Source organism: Cyclopterus lumpus, chromosome 3, assembly GCF_009769545.1.
Source record: "Cyclopterus lumpus isolate fCycLum1 chromosome 3, fCycLum1.pri, whole genome shotgun sequence".
In the NCBI taxonomy this organism is placed as follows: Eukaryota; Metazoa; Chordata; class Actinopteri; order Perciformes; family Cyclopteridae; genus Cyclopterus; species Cyclopterus lumpus.
In genome coordinates this window covers 26,636,555-26,653,809 of record NC_046968.1, presented here as the reverse complement: position 1 = coordinate 26,653,809, position 17,255 = coordinate 26,636,555, and the positions used below count along the sequence as shown (strand labels likewise).

Genomic DNA, 17,255 nt, shown 5'->3' with positions numbered 1-17,255 from the left:
GCCTAGCTGCGCTACGCTATATTAAATGACTCATGATGCGGAGTCTACATGTCTTCATGACACAAGAATGAGAAAACACGACGAGCTAGTGAATAGAGATGTGGATGCTTGTCTGGCATCAAATGAGATGTCAGTTCAGGGCGGATTTACTGCCATCGTCAATTGGTCTGTTGACCCCGTTTTTTTGTGATAAGTAAATGATTGTGTCAAGGAAATGTATGATAATTCAGTCCCAAAGATTCAGTTTACAATCTTATTTGACGACAAAAATCTGAATGGATACATCCTAAAATAACTGACATTTAACAAGTTGAAATCAGAGAATGTTTAGCTTTTTTTTTTTTTTTTTGCTGGAAACTTATTAAATTATTAATCGTTTCAAAATAGCTTTACATTTTCTGTGGGTTGAATTTAATTGAATGAGTCTTTTGATTAGAGCTGCAAACAATTACTCAATTGACAGGAACTTAAATCAATAACTAATCAGTAATGTTTTCAAGCAAAAGTATGAAACATTGCATGCTTTTGGCTTCTTAAATTTGAGAATTTAATGGTTTTCTTTGTCTCGTATGAGTAAACATATTTGGATCCTCACTTTGGGCTCGCAAATATGATCTGTTGAGAATGCATCATGAAAACTTGCACGCCACTTAAATGTTGCTGATTTTCACGTTTTAGTTCATTTGAGAAGGTGCCTGCTCCTCTTTGGGTTTGTATGAACACTTTCCCTTTCAGAAGCAGTTTTTCTAGCCCATTATGTATCAACACTACAATACAAGGCTATCGAGCCAGAAAAAGAGGCTCTTTTCAGCGCCTGAAAAGATTGAGCCAAAGCTCTCCCGTTGCTTTTCACCGACACCGGGGATTGAACTTGACCATCAGATTGCAGCACTCATGCGGGTCTCTCTGGTGTAGGTTGGACCGTGCTTTGTAGTTGTGTAGCAACATAAGCAGAAGCAGACGTGTTAGTGGGTGGCTTACAATATATATTCCGTCGTGTTGCACGTATTAAGGGTATAAATTTGCCCTCTGGTTATTAGCACTAAGAGTCGAAACACAAGAAGTTGAGGGGAGGCGTGCAACTTTTAGTCACGCTGGTGGCATCGGCGACCATCTGTCGTCTCCTCTAGGGCCATCGTGAGATTGACATCTGTGGTTTTCAGTGAAATATCTTGACAAACTATTGGAGGAATTACCATGAAACGCTGCGATTAGTGTGTTCTCACTGTAATTTGTCCAACGCTGTCTTTTGTGACCAAAATACCTGTAAATCTAACGACGTCTCTAAAGCCTGAGTTGTACTTTACGTTTAGTGCTGATAAGCAAATGTCGCCGTGTCAACACGCTAAAAACGTAAATGTACGTGCGGATTTTAATGCTGACTTTAGCATTTAGCACAAAGCACCACTGCACCACTGTGCTGTCGAGCCTCACAGAGCTGCTAGCATGGCGGTGGACTCGTAGTTAATGTTCAAATGCACAAAACAACAATGTATTAACAACACATGGCTGTTAAGCTAAAAAAAAACAACGTTTTTTTCTCATTAACGTCTGAAAAATGGACATTTAAACAAAGAAATACAACGTTTTCACCGAAAACCAAAGTTGTATTCTTAGTGCTTTGTCTGAGTGTATTTCTATATCGAAGACATCGATGCATCCTTATCTAATGAGATGACAGGTCTTGCTCATTAAAAACACTGCACCACAAGTGGTAGGTGGGTTAGTCAAGCAGCGCTAGCGTCTCTAATATTATTAAATGGCCCTCATTATTTGTCATTTTCATTACCGAAGGTGTGAATGAGATAAAGACTCGGGACCTGCCCTCAGCTGGTTTCCGTATTCCCTGCATGGTTAATTAAAGTCCAGGCAGCAGGTGCTAGTTAGACAAGCTTGCAAAATATCACAAAAGGACATTACGAGAAAAAAACGCTTACTGAGCTTCAGGTGTAGCGAATAATTAGGGTTGTGACTGATGATTCTTTTTCATTATTGATTAATCTGCTGATTAGACTTTTTTATTTTTTATTAATTAAGGCGAGACACTACAGGCAAAAAGCGTTGTTTTCACATGAACTGGTCAATGTGGAGATTTCGGGCTATTCTGCTGGGGAAGAAGATCCAAAATATTAATTTAGGTGTTTATTCTACGACACATTGTCTATTTGCGTCTGTAGAATTGACAGAAAATTAGTTTTATGGAGGTATTCACCTGTAGTGTCCCCTCTTAATGAATTGTTCTGTTTAATTGCTGATAACAGTGAAGAAAGTGATATCTTAAACATATATTTAAGGAGCAGTTACTAGTGCGTTTTGGGCCGTTTATTGACCTAAAAATCGACTTCTTCAACCTTTGATTTAAGCACCCAACTCACATAAAGCATGTTTTGTTGTTGTTTGTTGTTTAGCCATGCACATGATTAAATTTCAGATCTTCGCCACCCACTTAAACAAACAGAGATTTTGTCTTTCTTTGTAGTTTTTGAAGCATTGCAAAATGACATTAGATAAAAATAAGATAGCAATATGTCTCTTTCCAGAAACAATACCTAACCTAGAGATGTATCCTATTTCTATTATGCTACTATTGATCTTATTGTCTCAGTTATGGCACATTTTCAGCCTAAAATGATGTGAATGCAGTATTGAGCGAGCGTTTGTTTTAAAAATGTGTAAATGGAAAAAAATATATTAAATAACAATATTTAGCCTAGAACATTTAGTTTTCTAGGAACGTGCGGTAACTGGGATGAATAAAACATGGCATTGGCGACTCAATAGCTGAATTTGGACACATCCCTTGACACCAGTAAAACAGGTACAAGATGCAGAAAACCAGTAACAGATCAACATTGTGGTGCAACTGTCATTGAAGTACTCCAGCTGCATTGCATACTCATCCACGGCTTAATGCACGTCACGACGAATGAAAAGGGACCTTGTGTTATTATGGAGAATGCGAGACAAAGAATTTGTATCGTCGGGAGCTTTTGCTCTTTCTTTTCCTTTTGAATTTGAAGGACAAAACGCCCCTTGTGGCACAGAAAGAGGTTCACCAATTATGTATTACTACACGGCATCGAGGGGAACGAGACGTTCGAACGGCCTTGTTCGAGCCCAGAAAACACTGTAGTTGAAGAGAAATGTTGTCATGAAAGAGGGGGGGGGAATGTAGCAGAGGCGACTCGGAGCCGCACACTAAAGAGGCATTCTTGTCAGACTTACAAGATTCCCTTCTCGGTTTAGTGTTTGACTTGGCGCCAGTTACTGGGGGTTTCATCTTTGCCAATTAAGCCGATCTAATGTATTCCAGCAACTGGAATCTAAGCTTGTTTGCCAAAGCATTACTGAACGAGATATTAATTTCATTCTTACACTGATTTGGTAATTTTCTTTCAATGCACCGTGAATCACTTTCGGGTTCCTCGTGAGTTGCGACAAGAAAAGTAAGTGAGGTCAAGAAATTCTTATCAATTACATCGGAGCTAAATTAACTGGCAGGGTATAGAGCGTATATTTATATGTGTGGGAATTAGATAAACAGGGTGAATTTAGAGATGGAGGGAGAGTGAAAAAGAGGAAGGGGGCATTGAGAGAGATAGAGACTCATCATGACCGTCATAATTTCAGCTAATATCCCTAATTCTCTAAGGGAATATCTCAGTAAGGCGAAGTAAATTTGTGGCTGATAAGCTGAGACAATGAGATTTGCCCGGGCTTTGTGGCAAAGCCCTTCCAAGGGCTTGCTTTCACCTACACTGGGTTTGAACTTGTTGCGAAGCCGGAGCTGTGCAGACTCACAACAAAGATGAATTGTGTTAAGCACATACAAGCTGCCCGTGCTCTTTGCGGTGTAAAACATGTACTTCTGCCCTCTGTGTGTCTCTGCGCTATGTTCAATTGGCAAAGGTTAGCGCGCTCACGGGGCTAAACTAAGACGTCGAACATGGAGAGCGTTGTTTCTGCTGAACACCAGCATGTGCGTTGTCATTGTGAGAATGTTAGCATGATGTCTTTAGCATTAAGCTGCCTTCAGAGGCATTTTTTTTCACGGACAATGATCAGTTTTAGATGATCATTTCGACAAGGACAACAAAATAAAATGGTGGTCCGCTGGAGGGGGCCGTATGTTGTTGCCGCAGCTTGCACGGAGAAGAGGGTTGACGCAGCTCCGAAAAACAGAAGGCTGGCTAGTTAGCTTGGTAGCCTGGTAGCTTCTCGTCTTTCGGAGCGGCGGGGAGTGAGGCGGATGGACCGTACGACCTAGCAGCCTGTCTCATTTTCTTTAATAGCACTAAACCGTGGCCGAATCAGCAAGCTAGCTAACTAGCCAGCTGTTTGCGAGTTAGCCAGCTAGCTAGCTTACTAATCCTGCTTTAATGTGCGAATGAGGCATCAATTGTTACATTTTACTCATTTACTCTGGCTCAACATGCTTTGTGACGTTATTTCTCCGCAGCTTGTTTCAGTTTTTTTATTCCAAAACGTTCCCTCGATAATTCTGTTAGCCGGCAACATTCGCAATGGGTTGAAAGTGCTTTTTTTTAAATTTATTGTGTTTTTAGCTGGCTACTTCACGAAGATTGATTTGTGGCAGTTCCAACATGGATCCCACAAGCTGGCCAAGTTGATGTCCCCCCTGCATCATAATATTCTTCTTTTCACCGTCCATCCATATCATCAGCCTGTTCCAAACCCTCAATAGCTTCATGATTTGGCAAAGAATTGACGGAAACATACTGACGATACAGATGGACGGAGGAGAGACAGATTATACTCCAAAAGAACGTTTTTTTCTGGACATTTTGTTACTTTTTTATTTTTTCCCCTAAAAAAAAAAATGTATTTTATAATTCATTGTAACAGCTGTGAATCCCAGCTGTGGTCCTCCATGAGCGGCTCGGAAGAGCCACCTTCCGAGCCGCCACTGTGAGAGTGTGTAATATTCAAAACATAGGTTTACAATTTCAGTTTCTTGTTTGTCTCAGGGACTTGCCCTCGGGAGAGCCATAAATAGACATTTCATCTTAATTAACATTTGTTTTGACCATTGCGGATCATGCAGTTGGTAGCATCCTGCTGAGTTAATTGTGCATTCTTCGAATTGGGATTCAAATGCATATTTCTGAATCCATTTTATAGGTTTAAAGGTCAGTAGGTTTTAGTAACAGATGGTTTTTAATATAAACCCTTAAAACATATATCGACTACTATTACAACAATTAGAACCCATGTTTTCCATGTAGATTACCTCCTAATATGTGATTATTTGGTGTTTTGCAGGTCAAAAGACGTGTAGATATTAAAACTAAAGCACATTTGTGGTGGTTACTATACTTACCACTGACATATAGAGGTTGAAAATACAGTTTTGATTCTTTATACCTGTCATCATCAGCTCTAAAATACAGACACCGGTATCTGAAAAGCCCGATATGTAAGTTCGGGTAGTGGCTTCGGCATCGGGGAGGAATAAATGGCTTCAAAGATTCATAGCTATGCATGTGTGAAGATGGTAAATTTCGCTCACATTTAAGCTACATTTCAAGACATCTTTTGACCTGCAAATCAATACACCATACTTTGCGGGAGATGATTACCTTCCCTGAGTGTTTTCACTGTTTTTGTTAATAAAATAGAGAGGACATAACAGATTCAATGAGCGATTGGTTTGACTTTGAACTTGACAGAGTTTTATCAGCTTGGGATCGGATCCAAAATGAAAACACGGCCCGACGCGTTCCCAGAATATAATCTCCCACAATGCACAGCTTTCTGTGATTTCCTGTTGTGATATGTCTCGATTGTATTCATGTCACTACGCTCTAAAAGGAAAACGTTTGAAATGGCTCAAAAATAAAAGCAGCGATACTTGTATAAAAGCCGTAATTGCCTTGTTTACCGTGATTATGCATTCTTCAGAGCAGGAGGGGGGTGGGGCGGCACTCAGCTGTGCCACACAACACAGTGCCACCATACCTATAATCACGCGCGCATAATGCTGACTCGAGCGTTATCGCTAAACTCTACATGGGCTGTGGAGGAAATCTATAACGGGCATTATGGCATTTGCAGAAAGTGGTTGTTGCTGGTTGCTGAAGAGGCAGAAAAAGAAGGAAAAAAAAACGTGGTACCCGTAGCCCGAGCGTACTCTCTCCATCAGAGGCATCTCGATGGAGTTGATGGCTGGTTGCTGCTGCAGGCACACAACACAGACACGTAGTACACAACACAGATGGTGAAATAAGGCACCGACGGCTGCAGTCAAAACAGCGAATGTGTCATCGTGACATGTGTGCCATAAGTTACTTTTTTTTCTTTTTTTTTTCCAGGCATCAACACTGTCACTCCACATAAAGGCTCGCGCAGCGGTAATGAACTGCGGTAGCTCGACAGGCACATGAAGCAGACGCAGCCTCTTCTCAGATCGCCACTTTTAATATGGGTTGATTTCATAAATGCGGACGTGAATGACATAGAGCAGGATTCGCTGAATTATTCCCTCTTTCTGGTGCACGAAGGCAAAAAAACCTAAGCTGCTCCAGTGAATACTAAGTCTCCGCAGCCTGGCATGCGTCGGACTCTCTCACACCCGAGCGGTTCGACTCGCTCAGATCGGGCCCGTCTCTCGACTCGACACAAACACATGTTTTTTCTTCGGCGGTACCGCTGGAAAGCTACAGAGTGTTATCTATCAAAATGGAGCCGGGGCTGGAAACGGCAGCCTTATCTCAAGCTGCATCCCACTCGCCTATTTATGTCCCACTGAGACACACTGTACATGTACATAGATACACAGAAACATTCCTACAATCCTTCTTTATTAGTTAAGATAAAAAATGTTTAAAAAAAAGCACAGGGCTGGAGGGAGAAGCTCGGACATCATTTATCACCGCTCCAAATGCCTAAATCCTCATATCACAAGACGCCGATAGAAATTGACGAACAGTGGCCCCCATATATAGAAAAGCATAAAGTATAAGTGCAATGCCGAAGATAGCCATTTGAAAAGGTATTGGCATTTCTGCTGTTGACGGATGCCGATGTTGAAGCACCTTTAAACTGGCATTATTTCCAATGACCATCAGGGGGCGACTCCTCTGGTTGCAAGAAGAAAGTCTGATTGTATAGAATTTATGAGAAAATTGCTATTCTTCCCACTGGGTTTATTACCTCAATAAACATTGTAAACAGTAGTTTATGGTCTCAATCTCTAGATTGAAGTCTTCTTCGCCGCAGCATGACGTTCATTCATTTAAATGATGGTCCCATTTAGAGGAATTTGGGCCGTAAAGCAGGGTAGGAAAAGGGGCGGGGCTACCTTGTGGCTGACAGGTCGCTACCACGTGCGCTGCCTTTGTGTTTTTCGTCTTAAAACTTTGGTGTGTTTTCACCTCATGAAAGTGAATTGTAACATTTTCTTCAGTGTTTGGCTCCGCTTAGCTTCCGGTTGCAAAAAAAAAAAAAAACAAGATGGCGACAGCTGTGAGGTCACTTACGAAATAAAAAAAAGGGAGAAGCTAGAAGAAAAAAAAAGGCAATCGCATCTGAGCTGCTGGAACCAGCTACTACGTGGGACTACGCTTAATTAATGACATTAATCATTTACCTGCTAATTGTTATTGCCACGAGTTTTGAGAAAAAATAATTAGACCGACAGGTCATTGACATCTGAAACATGGACCGGGTCCCCCAAAGTGACCCGCGGTTTACGTCCCACCATGCTTGTCGTTGCGTGTCAGAACCCCGGGGCGGACCCAGCTACTTGTTATTTCGCTTCCTGCGGCTCAAGGAAGAAATCCGCGACTTCTTCCAGAGGATTTCATTGTTGAGGTATATTTTTGCTGGGGGGGCCCCCCAATCTGTGGTGGCGTACACATACATTGTTTGACTTAATGACGAAAAAATGGGGCTAAGTTGATGATGGCAGGACAAAAAAAAAACATGTTGAAGCGACAACACCGACTGGGGAAGAACGGGGTCCTCGCACTGCGATGTTAGTGCATTATTTCTAGATGCCAGAGAGAGAGAGAGAGAGAAATAAAGAGAAAGCAGCATGAATCAACTCCCTACAAGCGTCTGTCTGAGGTGTAAGAAGGCAGCTTTGTCACGAGGAAAATTTAGAGAGCGACATTGCGGTGGAAGTGCATCGCATAAAGCCCTTATTATTATACGGGTGCCTCTTTTTTACGCAGCAATTTGTGCAAAGAACAAACAGCGGTTTGCCGAGGAGGGACGGTTCGATGAGTCACCGCTCACCCTGTTCTGAACCAGCCGTTGACTACGTGTGTGTGTCACGCATGAGAAACAAATCTATTCGCCCCAAGTGCGTCTTTCCCACAGCGAAGGCTTCTGTCAGAGCGCTTCTGGGTGGTCTACATCCATTTGGTTCCTTTAGCAGGAAGGTAGATGCCAAAAAAAACCTGCAGCGGCTGTCAGAGGGGCGAAACCCATTTATTCTGCCTCGCTGTGTCTGTCCCGATGGCTAAAGGAAATATTACAAGGGGACAAAAAAAAAAGAAAAGAAAAAAAAAGCGAATCCACAGGCCGTGACAGGGTGCCGGCGTTATTCCGGTAAGCGTGGAAATTCATGTTTGCCCCGCCTGACGGTAATGGTCACCAGTTCTCAACCCCGGGGGCAGAACGGCACACTGGTTGTATAAACAACGTTTCTGACTCTTCACCCCCCTCCCCCTTTTTTTTGAAATCCACATGGTGGAACGTCTTGAAAAAAAAAAGAAGCTGTGTGTAGCTGGTAGCTGCTAAAATATTAAGGCCTGCACTCCAATAAGTGTCTCAACAGGGCATTGGGTCAACATGAGCCACTTATTGGAGTGCGGCCTTCATTCTTTAGCAGTTAGGGTGCACTGGAATAATCCCGGCCTGGGACTGAATGTAATGCCAATTTAAAATGTATGTTTATTGCATACCGCCATACAAGTGAGAAACACCACTAAAAACGTGACCATTATAATGTTTCTCTGTGTTTTTCGGACATCTTAAGAGCCCATTGATCTCTCTCTACTGTTGACAGGACCATTTATGCTTTAAGATGATTCAGTTCACCACAAACTTCCAGTCAAACAGGCTTCAGGCGAACCCTGAAATGGGGGGGGGGGGGCACAAATATTGTGGAAACACAACCCTAAATCGACAGCCCCCCCCCCCCCCCCCCCCCCCCATTCTTAAACAACTCCTCCGAGTTTTGCTCTTTATTTTTACAGGCGGGTCGTAAACAAATATCAAAAAATCGCATAGATGTGCACGTGAGAGTGTACACTCGAGGGAGTGTGTGTGTGTGTGTGTGAGGGGGGGGGGGGGTTAGCTTCTTCTTTTTTTTAAGTGCAGTGCTTTTCGCCCGCAGAAGCACTGTGGCAAATTCAGATTCAGATGTCATGCCTGCTAAGAATGCAGCTCTTGCTCTCTCGCCCGTTTCAGCCAACACACGCGAGTATTTTCAGCATCGAGGCATTTCAGCACCTCCCACTGATGGACAGCTCCTATTCACTTTTGTTTTTTAAAGAAAAGAGAAGAAAAGAAAAAAAAGGAAAAGAAGAGAGGCTGTATTGCCGAAGCAACAACTCCAGGGCTTTGATTTTTGTTAACCTGTGGTATGGAGACATGACGACCTCAGTCATATCACCCATGGGTGGCTTGGCCGAAGGTTTTCGTAGACACACCGGGTCAACAAGCAGAACCACAGAGATACAGAGGGGTGGGTGGGTGGGTTATGTGCATGAGGTGTGTGCATGAGCGCATTCTGCAAAGTAAAGCTTGACCTGAAGCCTTTTCTGCTTCGCCACATCCCCACTCTTAAGCGCCCCCTTTTCCTGAGGGGCCGCCAGCCCACCTGGCCAATCCGGCGCTCCGGTTGCTGCAAAAAAAACGTGTATGCTGAGAATACCTGAACTGAATTTGAATTACCATATGACGTAGGCCCCTTTTTTCTATAGCAGTAATGTCCTGCTGGCAACAGGGGCTACCACAAACCCCCACACACAATGTGTTGCACCAGCTAACCCCCGAAAACACACGCGCACACACACACACACACACACACACACACACACCTCCTCAACCCCTTTCTGGTCCCTATCAATCTTTATCTGTATCTATATATATCTCTCACACACACACATTCTGAAACACACACACACGCACACGATCGCTCACGCGCAAAAGAGGATGCGACAGCTAAAAAAAAAAAAAAAAAAAACCTACTTATGGAGATAGAAAAAGGGGGACATGATTTATTTATTATTTATTTTTTTAAAGTATCTTTCTTTTCCGTTGGAAGTGTTTTTTAGAGCCGAGCAGAAATCGCCGGTTAAATGGCGACGAATCGGTTTGCGCACGGAGGACGGACACACACGCACGCGCGCGCGCACACGCACATGAGAGATAATCTCAATTTGGGAGTGAATTCAACAGAAAAAGAAGAAGAAGGAGAAACACTTACGCATTTTTTCGAATGGATGGAGTCGAGGCTGAGGGCAGTGGAGGTAAAGCCAGCAGGGCCCCGGTCCCCGGTTTCAGGGTTTGCAGCACGAGCGAGGCACAAATCTCCATGTGAACGGGGGGTGAGTTTTCCCTTTCCTGCTGCAGTCCGCGCGTCTCTCTCGATCACAAGTCAAGATGCTCGCCGGCGAAAAACGCCAAACATTCAGAAAGAGTTGCGCCAATCTGCGGTGCGCGACACCACCACCATCTCCCCCCCCCCCCCCCCCCCCCCCCCTCTCGGATGTCGTCTACTGAGCGCCGATAAGACAGCCCCAGCAGTCACCCCCGTTGGACTTGGAGATATTCCTCTGGACTGAGGAAGGAGGAAATCCTGCAGTTTGTTTGTTGTTTAAATAGGGGGGAGATGATCAAGTCTGTATATAGGCCCCTTCTTTTCTCTCTCTCCCCCACCCCCCCCACACACACCCACCCCCCCCCCCCCCCCCCCCCAAAAAAAATACAAGTCACAGGTTTTTTTTCCGCTAAATAAATCAAATCCCACTTGAGAGCGACGGAAAGAAAAAAGAAAAAATTGCAACCAAAGTGGACTTTTGGTGGGTGGGATTTGGCAAACCACGAGGGGTCATTTACTCAACAAAAAAAAAATTAAAAAATATGCACAAGATCAGACAATGAATTTCCCATTTTCTTTTAAAAAAGCGGCGTTGAGGTCAGTAAAGGAACAAAAAGGGGGGGTGGGGGGGAGTGCAAGAAGCGTCCGACACACCAAAAAAAGAAGCCCTGAGATCGCCTATTGGGTAGAATTTAAGGATATCCGTCCCACTGCAACCATCACACGCGTCGCATCGGGACAAATGGGTTGCCATAGGCTCCTCTACACACACACACACACACACACACACACACACAAAGAAGAAGAAATCGCACGCGGAATACAGTATTTTAAAACGGGGAAAAAAGATCCACGGGATGCTATATGTCCATCCCCCCCCCCCCCCCACCAACAACACCACCACCCCGACACCTTCAAAGCAATCCGGTGTATTGATTACATAAGCGCAGCTATTACTAATAATTCCGCTTGTCAGGGAGAGTGTGTCCGGTCCGGGTGGTGTGGCAGCATCATCACCATCACCATCACCATCATCATCATCCGTGTGTTGCAAATAAAGAGGCTTTCTTCTTCTTCTTCTTCTTCTTCCTCTTCCTCTTCTTGCCACCGGCTCCTAATGGTTCCCCCGCTCGCTGCAGTCCATGACTTGAATAGCGAGCACGTTGAAATCACGCTCTCCGGGCACAGATCGGGCGCGCGCGCGAGTCACGTGTACGTGTATGTATGTGTGTGTGTGTGTGTGTGCGGGCGCTCAATGTGGTGGAGAAGGTGCGCGCGCGCGCGTGCGTAGGCGGGGTAAAGCAGTGCTCCCCGTGTCTTGCCCCCGTGGGACTACTTTAACTTTGACCACTTTGCCGGCGCGCGTGCGTCGGCTCATTTTAAATCAACCCCCAGCGGTCGTTAATTATCAGGGATCAATCGCATTAACGCGGACGGCTCGGGATCTGATGCCTCCGCGAGCGCGCGCGCGTGTGTGTGTGTGTGCGTGCGTGTGCGCGCGCGAGCGATTCAATTGTTGATGAGGTATGGTTGCCACCTACAGGCGTGCAGTCTCTATCCAGTCATCCAAAACGCACCATCTTTAAACACAGTCACCAATGCATTCCCGTTCAACACGTAGAGGGGCTTCTCATCCGTCCTCCTTCACGTGCACGTGCGTCCAACACGTGCACACGCGTAAATCAGGACTCTGGACGAGGAACCGCTGGGTTTTTTTCGACCAAAAGCGTGTTTGCGCTCCAACCAACATCTTCCCTTTCACATGATGCTGTCAGACGCAGACAAAAGTAACCTAGGCAACCCCCCCCAGTGTGGATGAAACCTGCTAATTCCCTTTGGCTGGCGTTGGTCAGATGAAGGAAAGAGGGGAACACTTCATTTACTGCAGGTTTGGCCCTTATGGGAAGGGGGGGAGGGGGGGGGGGGGGTCACTAAAGAGGTGCAGACCTTCAGGTGTTCGCTTCACCTGAGATGAACAGCGTGTCTCATTAAGACGACATCATGGACCACGGGATCCCAGCCGCCGAGGCCGCGATGCTTTATGAGATTCGGGGAGACGGAGGGAACACTGATGAATATTAATCAGTCATAGTGGGATTGTATTACATGTTGTTATGATTGCACGCACACACACACACACACACACACCAACAAAAAAAATCTAATGGGAGCTGAGTGAGAGCCTATAAATATACTCTAAGTAAGTAATTACAGTTTAGGAAACTATGGAGAGGATGCAGCAGAATAAATAATTAGAGGTGAATGAAACTGAACGCAGATGGGTCCGTTGTGGGCATGAGGGGGGGGGGGGGGGGGTCGATCACTGAAGGGGGGGGGGGGGGGGGGTCGGTCACTGAAGGGTTCGATTGGTAAGAAAAGGATCATATAACCAGATATTAACCCAGTTGAGTGACCAATGGGAGATTTTGGAGCGATGTGTTGTCAAGCACCTCCCAACACCTTCGTCATCAAACACCGTACACATCTTTTTCTCGAGGAAAACTATTTTTCCCCCTTTAAAAATGCTCCCGAAAATAGTGAGAAATATATCATCAATATGCCCAAAAAGGTATAAGAAAACCTGAAAATCCAAGGGATCAACAAAGTTCAGAAAGACCACTCAAAATCACAAGTGTCAACCTAACTGGGAACCAGTAGCGGATTAGAATTGACCATTTACTTCTATCCATCCATGATTTTTGTCTCAACTCCCTCATCTACAATACATCCCCCCTTTTTCTTTTCTTTTTTTTTTACGGCTGAAAGCTATAATCCATAATGCATGTATTCACTGGATAATGAATAACTTCTGAGTTTTTGCAGAGTTTCATATACAACCGAGATGAAAAAGTGTGTGTGGGAGGATCAAAAAATAAGGTCCTAAAAGGTATTTCTGACTGAATCAAAGTCAGGCTCTTTACCTCAGAAGTGACGCTCAACCAAAACGTGTCGTTGTGCGTCTGTTGTCGTCGTTAAAGTTCCTTTGTGCACACGCTATACGTGGCAAAAAATATTTAAAAAAAGGGTCATAAACCGGTGGACATGGAGATCTTACGTCCCCTTTTTTTATTCAGCTATCAAACCTGATGTGAAACATTTCAGTGCTTTTTACGCGTCTGTGAAAGTACAAAACTTTCCAACTTTTATGCATAAACCCCCCAAAAAAAACAAAAGCCAATTTCACAAAGATTAAATATAATCCCGTTGTGAGAAACAAAATCTGTGGAAATCGAAAATTCTTTTCATTTCAAAACTTCAGAACAATCTTTTTTTTTCCAACGCTGCACTAATATTAATCAGCAGTATTACATAACTGTAAAGTTTTTTTTTTCTCACAGTCCCCCCCCCCCCACCAAATACTGGAGATACATTTGATGTGTTTTTTTTCTGTTGTCAGCGTTTTTATATTCGCGCTTTGATGAAATGTGAATTTTTTATTCCTCGAGAATCTCCTGAGCGGAATAATTAAAAAGGGGGAGGGGTGCAAAACACAGCCGACGTTGCTGTAAACGAAAGCCTCGGCAGATTTGCACGATCGAATCAATGTCGACCGCACGCTGCTTTCGACACACGTGCTTTTCTCTTTCTCGCAAAAGGACAATATATATATATATATATATAGAAAAAATATGATATTTCTCATGAAGCCCGCACGCCGATGCTCCAATGCCAAAAGATTGTCAGCCCGCAAATGACAAGGGCGGTAAATCAACACGTGGAGTTTGAAGCATTTTTTTTTTTTGACAGCTTTGACAGTTTCTATTACTTGTGTTTTCTATATGAAAAAAAAAAAAAAGGCAAAGTTGGAAAAACGGTTCATTTTTTTTCTCCATAAGTCATAAACAAATCCAAATAAAATATGCTCGCTTGGAAGTTTTTGTTTGATTAACGGAGTCTTGGTGTTTGTTAATAACCTTTTTTTTTAAATTATAGTAATTTTTTTTTTTGAAAGATGGATGGATTGGGATGCCTCTCCGTCGACCAATTTTCTTCCTCTCTTCTAAATGCAAATGCGATCCGGGGTGGATTTTAAGGCGCGTGGTCGTTCTTAACCGACGTAGATTAGCAAGGAAGCGCGCAACGCCCATCACGTTTCGTCGTCTTCGTTAGGACCTCGAGATGTGATGAGATACGAGAGCGAATTTTTAAACATGTAAAAATCGTCTTTTATGCTTCGTTCGGTCTTTTTGGGGAAAAAGGGAGGAAAGGTTTTCCTCTCGCTGAGTTATTTAGACATCCCGTGCTTTAAAGTCTGTCAAACAAATTGAAGGACCCAGATGGGTAAAAGCTATGTAAAAAAAAAAAGTGTTTAACAAATTATTGGCAGAGATGGCTTTGGTTGATTCTTTTCATCCCTCCGTTTTGGTCGGCTGCCATTTTCTATCAAAATAGATTTGGCCTCTATATTTCTTTCTCTTCTGTGAGGCATCTCTTACCCCCCTCCACCATCTTCCTTCTTCCTTATCTCCCTCCATCAGCCTATTGGGATCGTTGGATCGGCTGCTGTTGTAGCGTACGTTCCCCCGACTGCTTTCTGGGACAAACTTCAAGAAGCCGGGCCGTAAAAAAAAAAAAAAAAAAAAAAAAAAAAAAAAAAAGATGGAAGGAAAAATATGGTAGAGAGAGAGAGAGAGGATCCTCTAGCATTACGAAAGCCTCTTCAATTATTCAAATGGCCGCTGTCCCTCTGCACTTGTTCTCTCTGCTTCTCGGTTTGAATATTAAAATGGCGGCCCCCAAAGAGAGACTGATATCCAGAAGATGAAGCCCACGCAGAGAGCAAAGGCTGAGTGCGCTCGACTCCCCGCGGCAGTCGATGAACGGTCGACTATCTACACAACGTGACTTTGACTGGGGGGGGGGGGGAGTATGTCACGTTTGGCCTAAATTCCATCTAAAGACCCGGCTGAAGGGGACGGCGTTACTCGCATCGAGTAGATGGCGCTATACCTGCATCCCGACAGACAGGAAATGCGCCCCAACGATCTCAGGAGTGACGAAGCGACGGTGGGTCGGAGCTTTTATTTTTTGGGGGCGCTCGGCCTGGTCCCCAATGTTTTTTTTTTCAAGATTTTGTGACATTTTTTGGTGAAATTTGACAGACGTGAGAGATTAGGTTCAACACGATGATTGGACGTCACCTGTCTTCAGTGAGTCGTTTGGATTAAAGCAACTTCAAAGTGAAAAAAATGTCCTTTAATGAGAATGAATTAAACCCAAATAATCAGCGGTATTCAGTCATTCATTCATGTTCATTTACTTCTCTTTAAAATGTACTTTGAACTATTTTTGGCGTTTTCACAGCCAGTACAACACAGACACACACACACACACAGACATCCCATAAAATCTTCATGAATACATTTATGCAACAGTGTCAAAGGCAGTTTCTTCAGTGCTGCTGTGGTAGCCATACAACAATGTAAAAACACTCATATTTTATATATAATCACCTGTTTTGGGAGAGAAAAAAAAATCTGAATCTGTGAAGGGTAACCTTTAAAAAGAAACGTAGCGCACTAAAACGTACAATTTGCCACGGAGCTCCGGTGGAACAAAATAATAAAAAGTGACATTCTCAAGTAAAGTACAAGTACCTTAAAGTTGTACGTGGGTAACACGTATTCAGCGATGTTCCACCGGTGAAAGCGATTCGATGCTTCCTGTCAAAGCTGTCACTCAAATACAGTGAACAATGGACAGTAAAATGGATTAAAATGGGACGATGCAACCGAAAAATAATCATACTACCGCCGGGCCGCCAGTTTCGTTGCAGCCTGGCGAAGACTCTCCCGAGTCCGTGGAGCTCTACTGGACGGATGAAGACCATTCGTCAAGACCTCATCTGATGTTTTGACGACGGTGGTTTGGAAGCGCTGTCTACAGCTGGACAGACATGGATTTATCTCTGCCAGATCGGCTGTGGTTTGACATGCGGTCTGACAGGTGGGAGGGTGAATTACCTGATGAATTGCCCGAATGATCCAACGATCTGGATCTCGGACGATCGGTTGGATTTCTGGACGAGTCGGATACCTTTTTGGAGTTGGATGTCTCGGCGGTTTGAGCGGTTCCACGTTTTTTTAATTCCCCACGTGTGGCTGCTGTTGTCCCGATATGCAACGCTAAACGATTAAATAATGTCCATCGTTTGTAGTTATTTGTGCTTTTTGCTTAACCTACTGATCCTGGCGCGTGGGAGTCGATCCGGAGGAAACTGAAGCTATATCGTGATATGTATCGTCACAGCGATATGAACTGACCCAGAGATTTAGGCCACCGATCTACGCCTTCGTATTTGCCTCTCACTTTTTTTTGTTCATAGTAGAATTGCACAAAGTAATTCCAACTTTGTTGAGGACACAGTCGCCCCGTTTTGAATTAATCTATTATCGGTTTTGGGGCTTTTTTGTTCAGTGTGAGCATCGATTGATCCGTACAGTGAAGAAAATATATATATGTATCTCAAGTTCCGGCGGTGCAGAAAGGCAGAGTAGAAACGCGTTGTTGAGTTAACACAACGTACATTAAAAACACCAAAGTGTCTGCTCAGCTTAACACAAATTTCCCACAGGTGTGCCTGTGCAGCCCACAGCATACGATCCACATCCTTTTTCATGCCCATCAGACCGTTCGGCCGTCCCCCCCTCGTCGCCCGTTTTTCGAAGCATTTGCATTTTTC

The 17,255-nt window shown here is 43.9% G+C and overlaps 1 protein-coding gene across 1 annotated transcript in view; it reads right to left on the bottom strand.

Annotated features, from left to right (window-relative positions):
* The window catches only part of LOC117725227 (leucine-rich repeat-containing protein 4C-like), a 44,596-nt gene extending 32,870 nt beyond the window's left edge, over positions 1-11,726 (bottom strand). The window contains exon 1 of the mRNA XM_034525261.1: positions 10,460-11,726. The gene's annotated coding sequence lies outside the window, so the exon portion shown is untranslated. The remainder of the gene's footprint in view (positions 1-10,459) is intronic.
* Between the last annotated feature and the right edge of the window lie 5,529 nt (positions 11,727-17,255).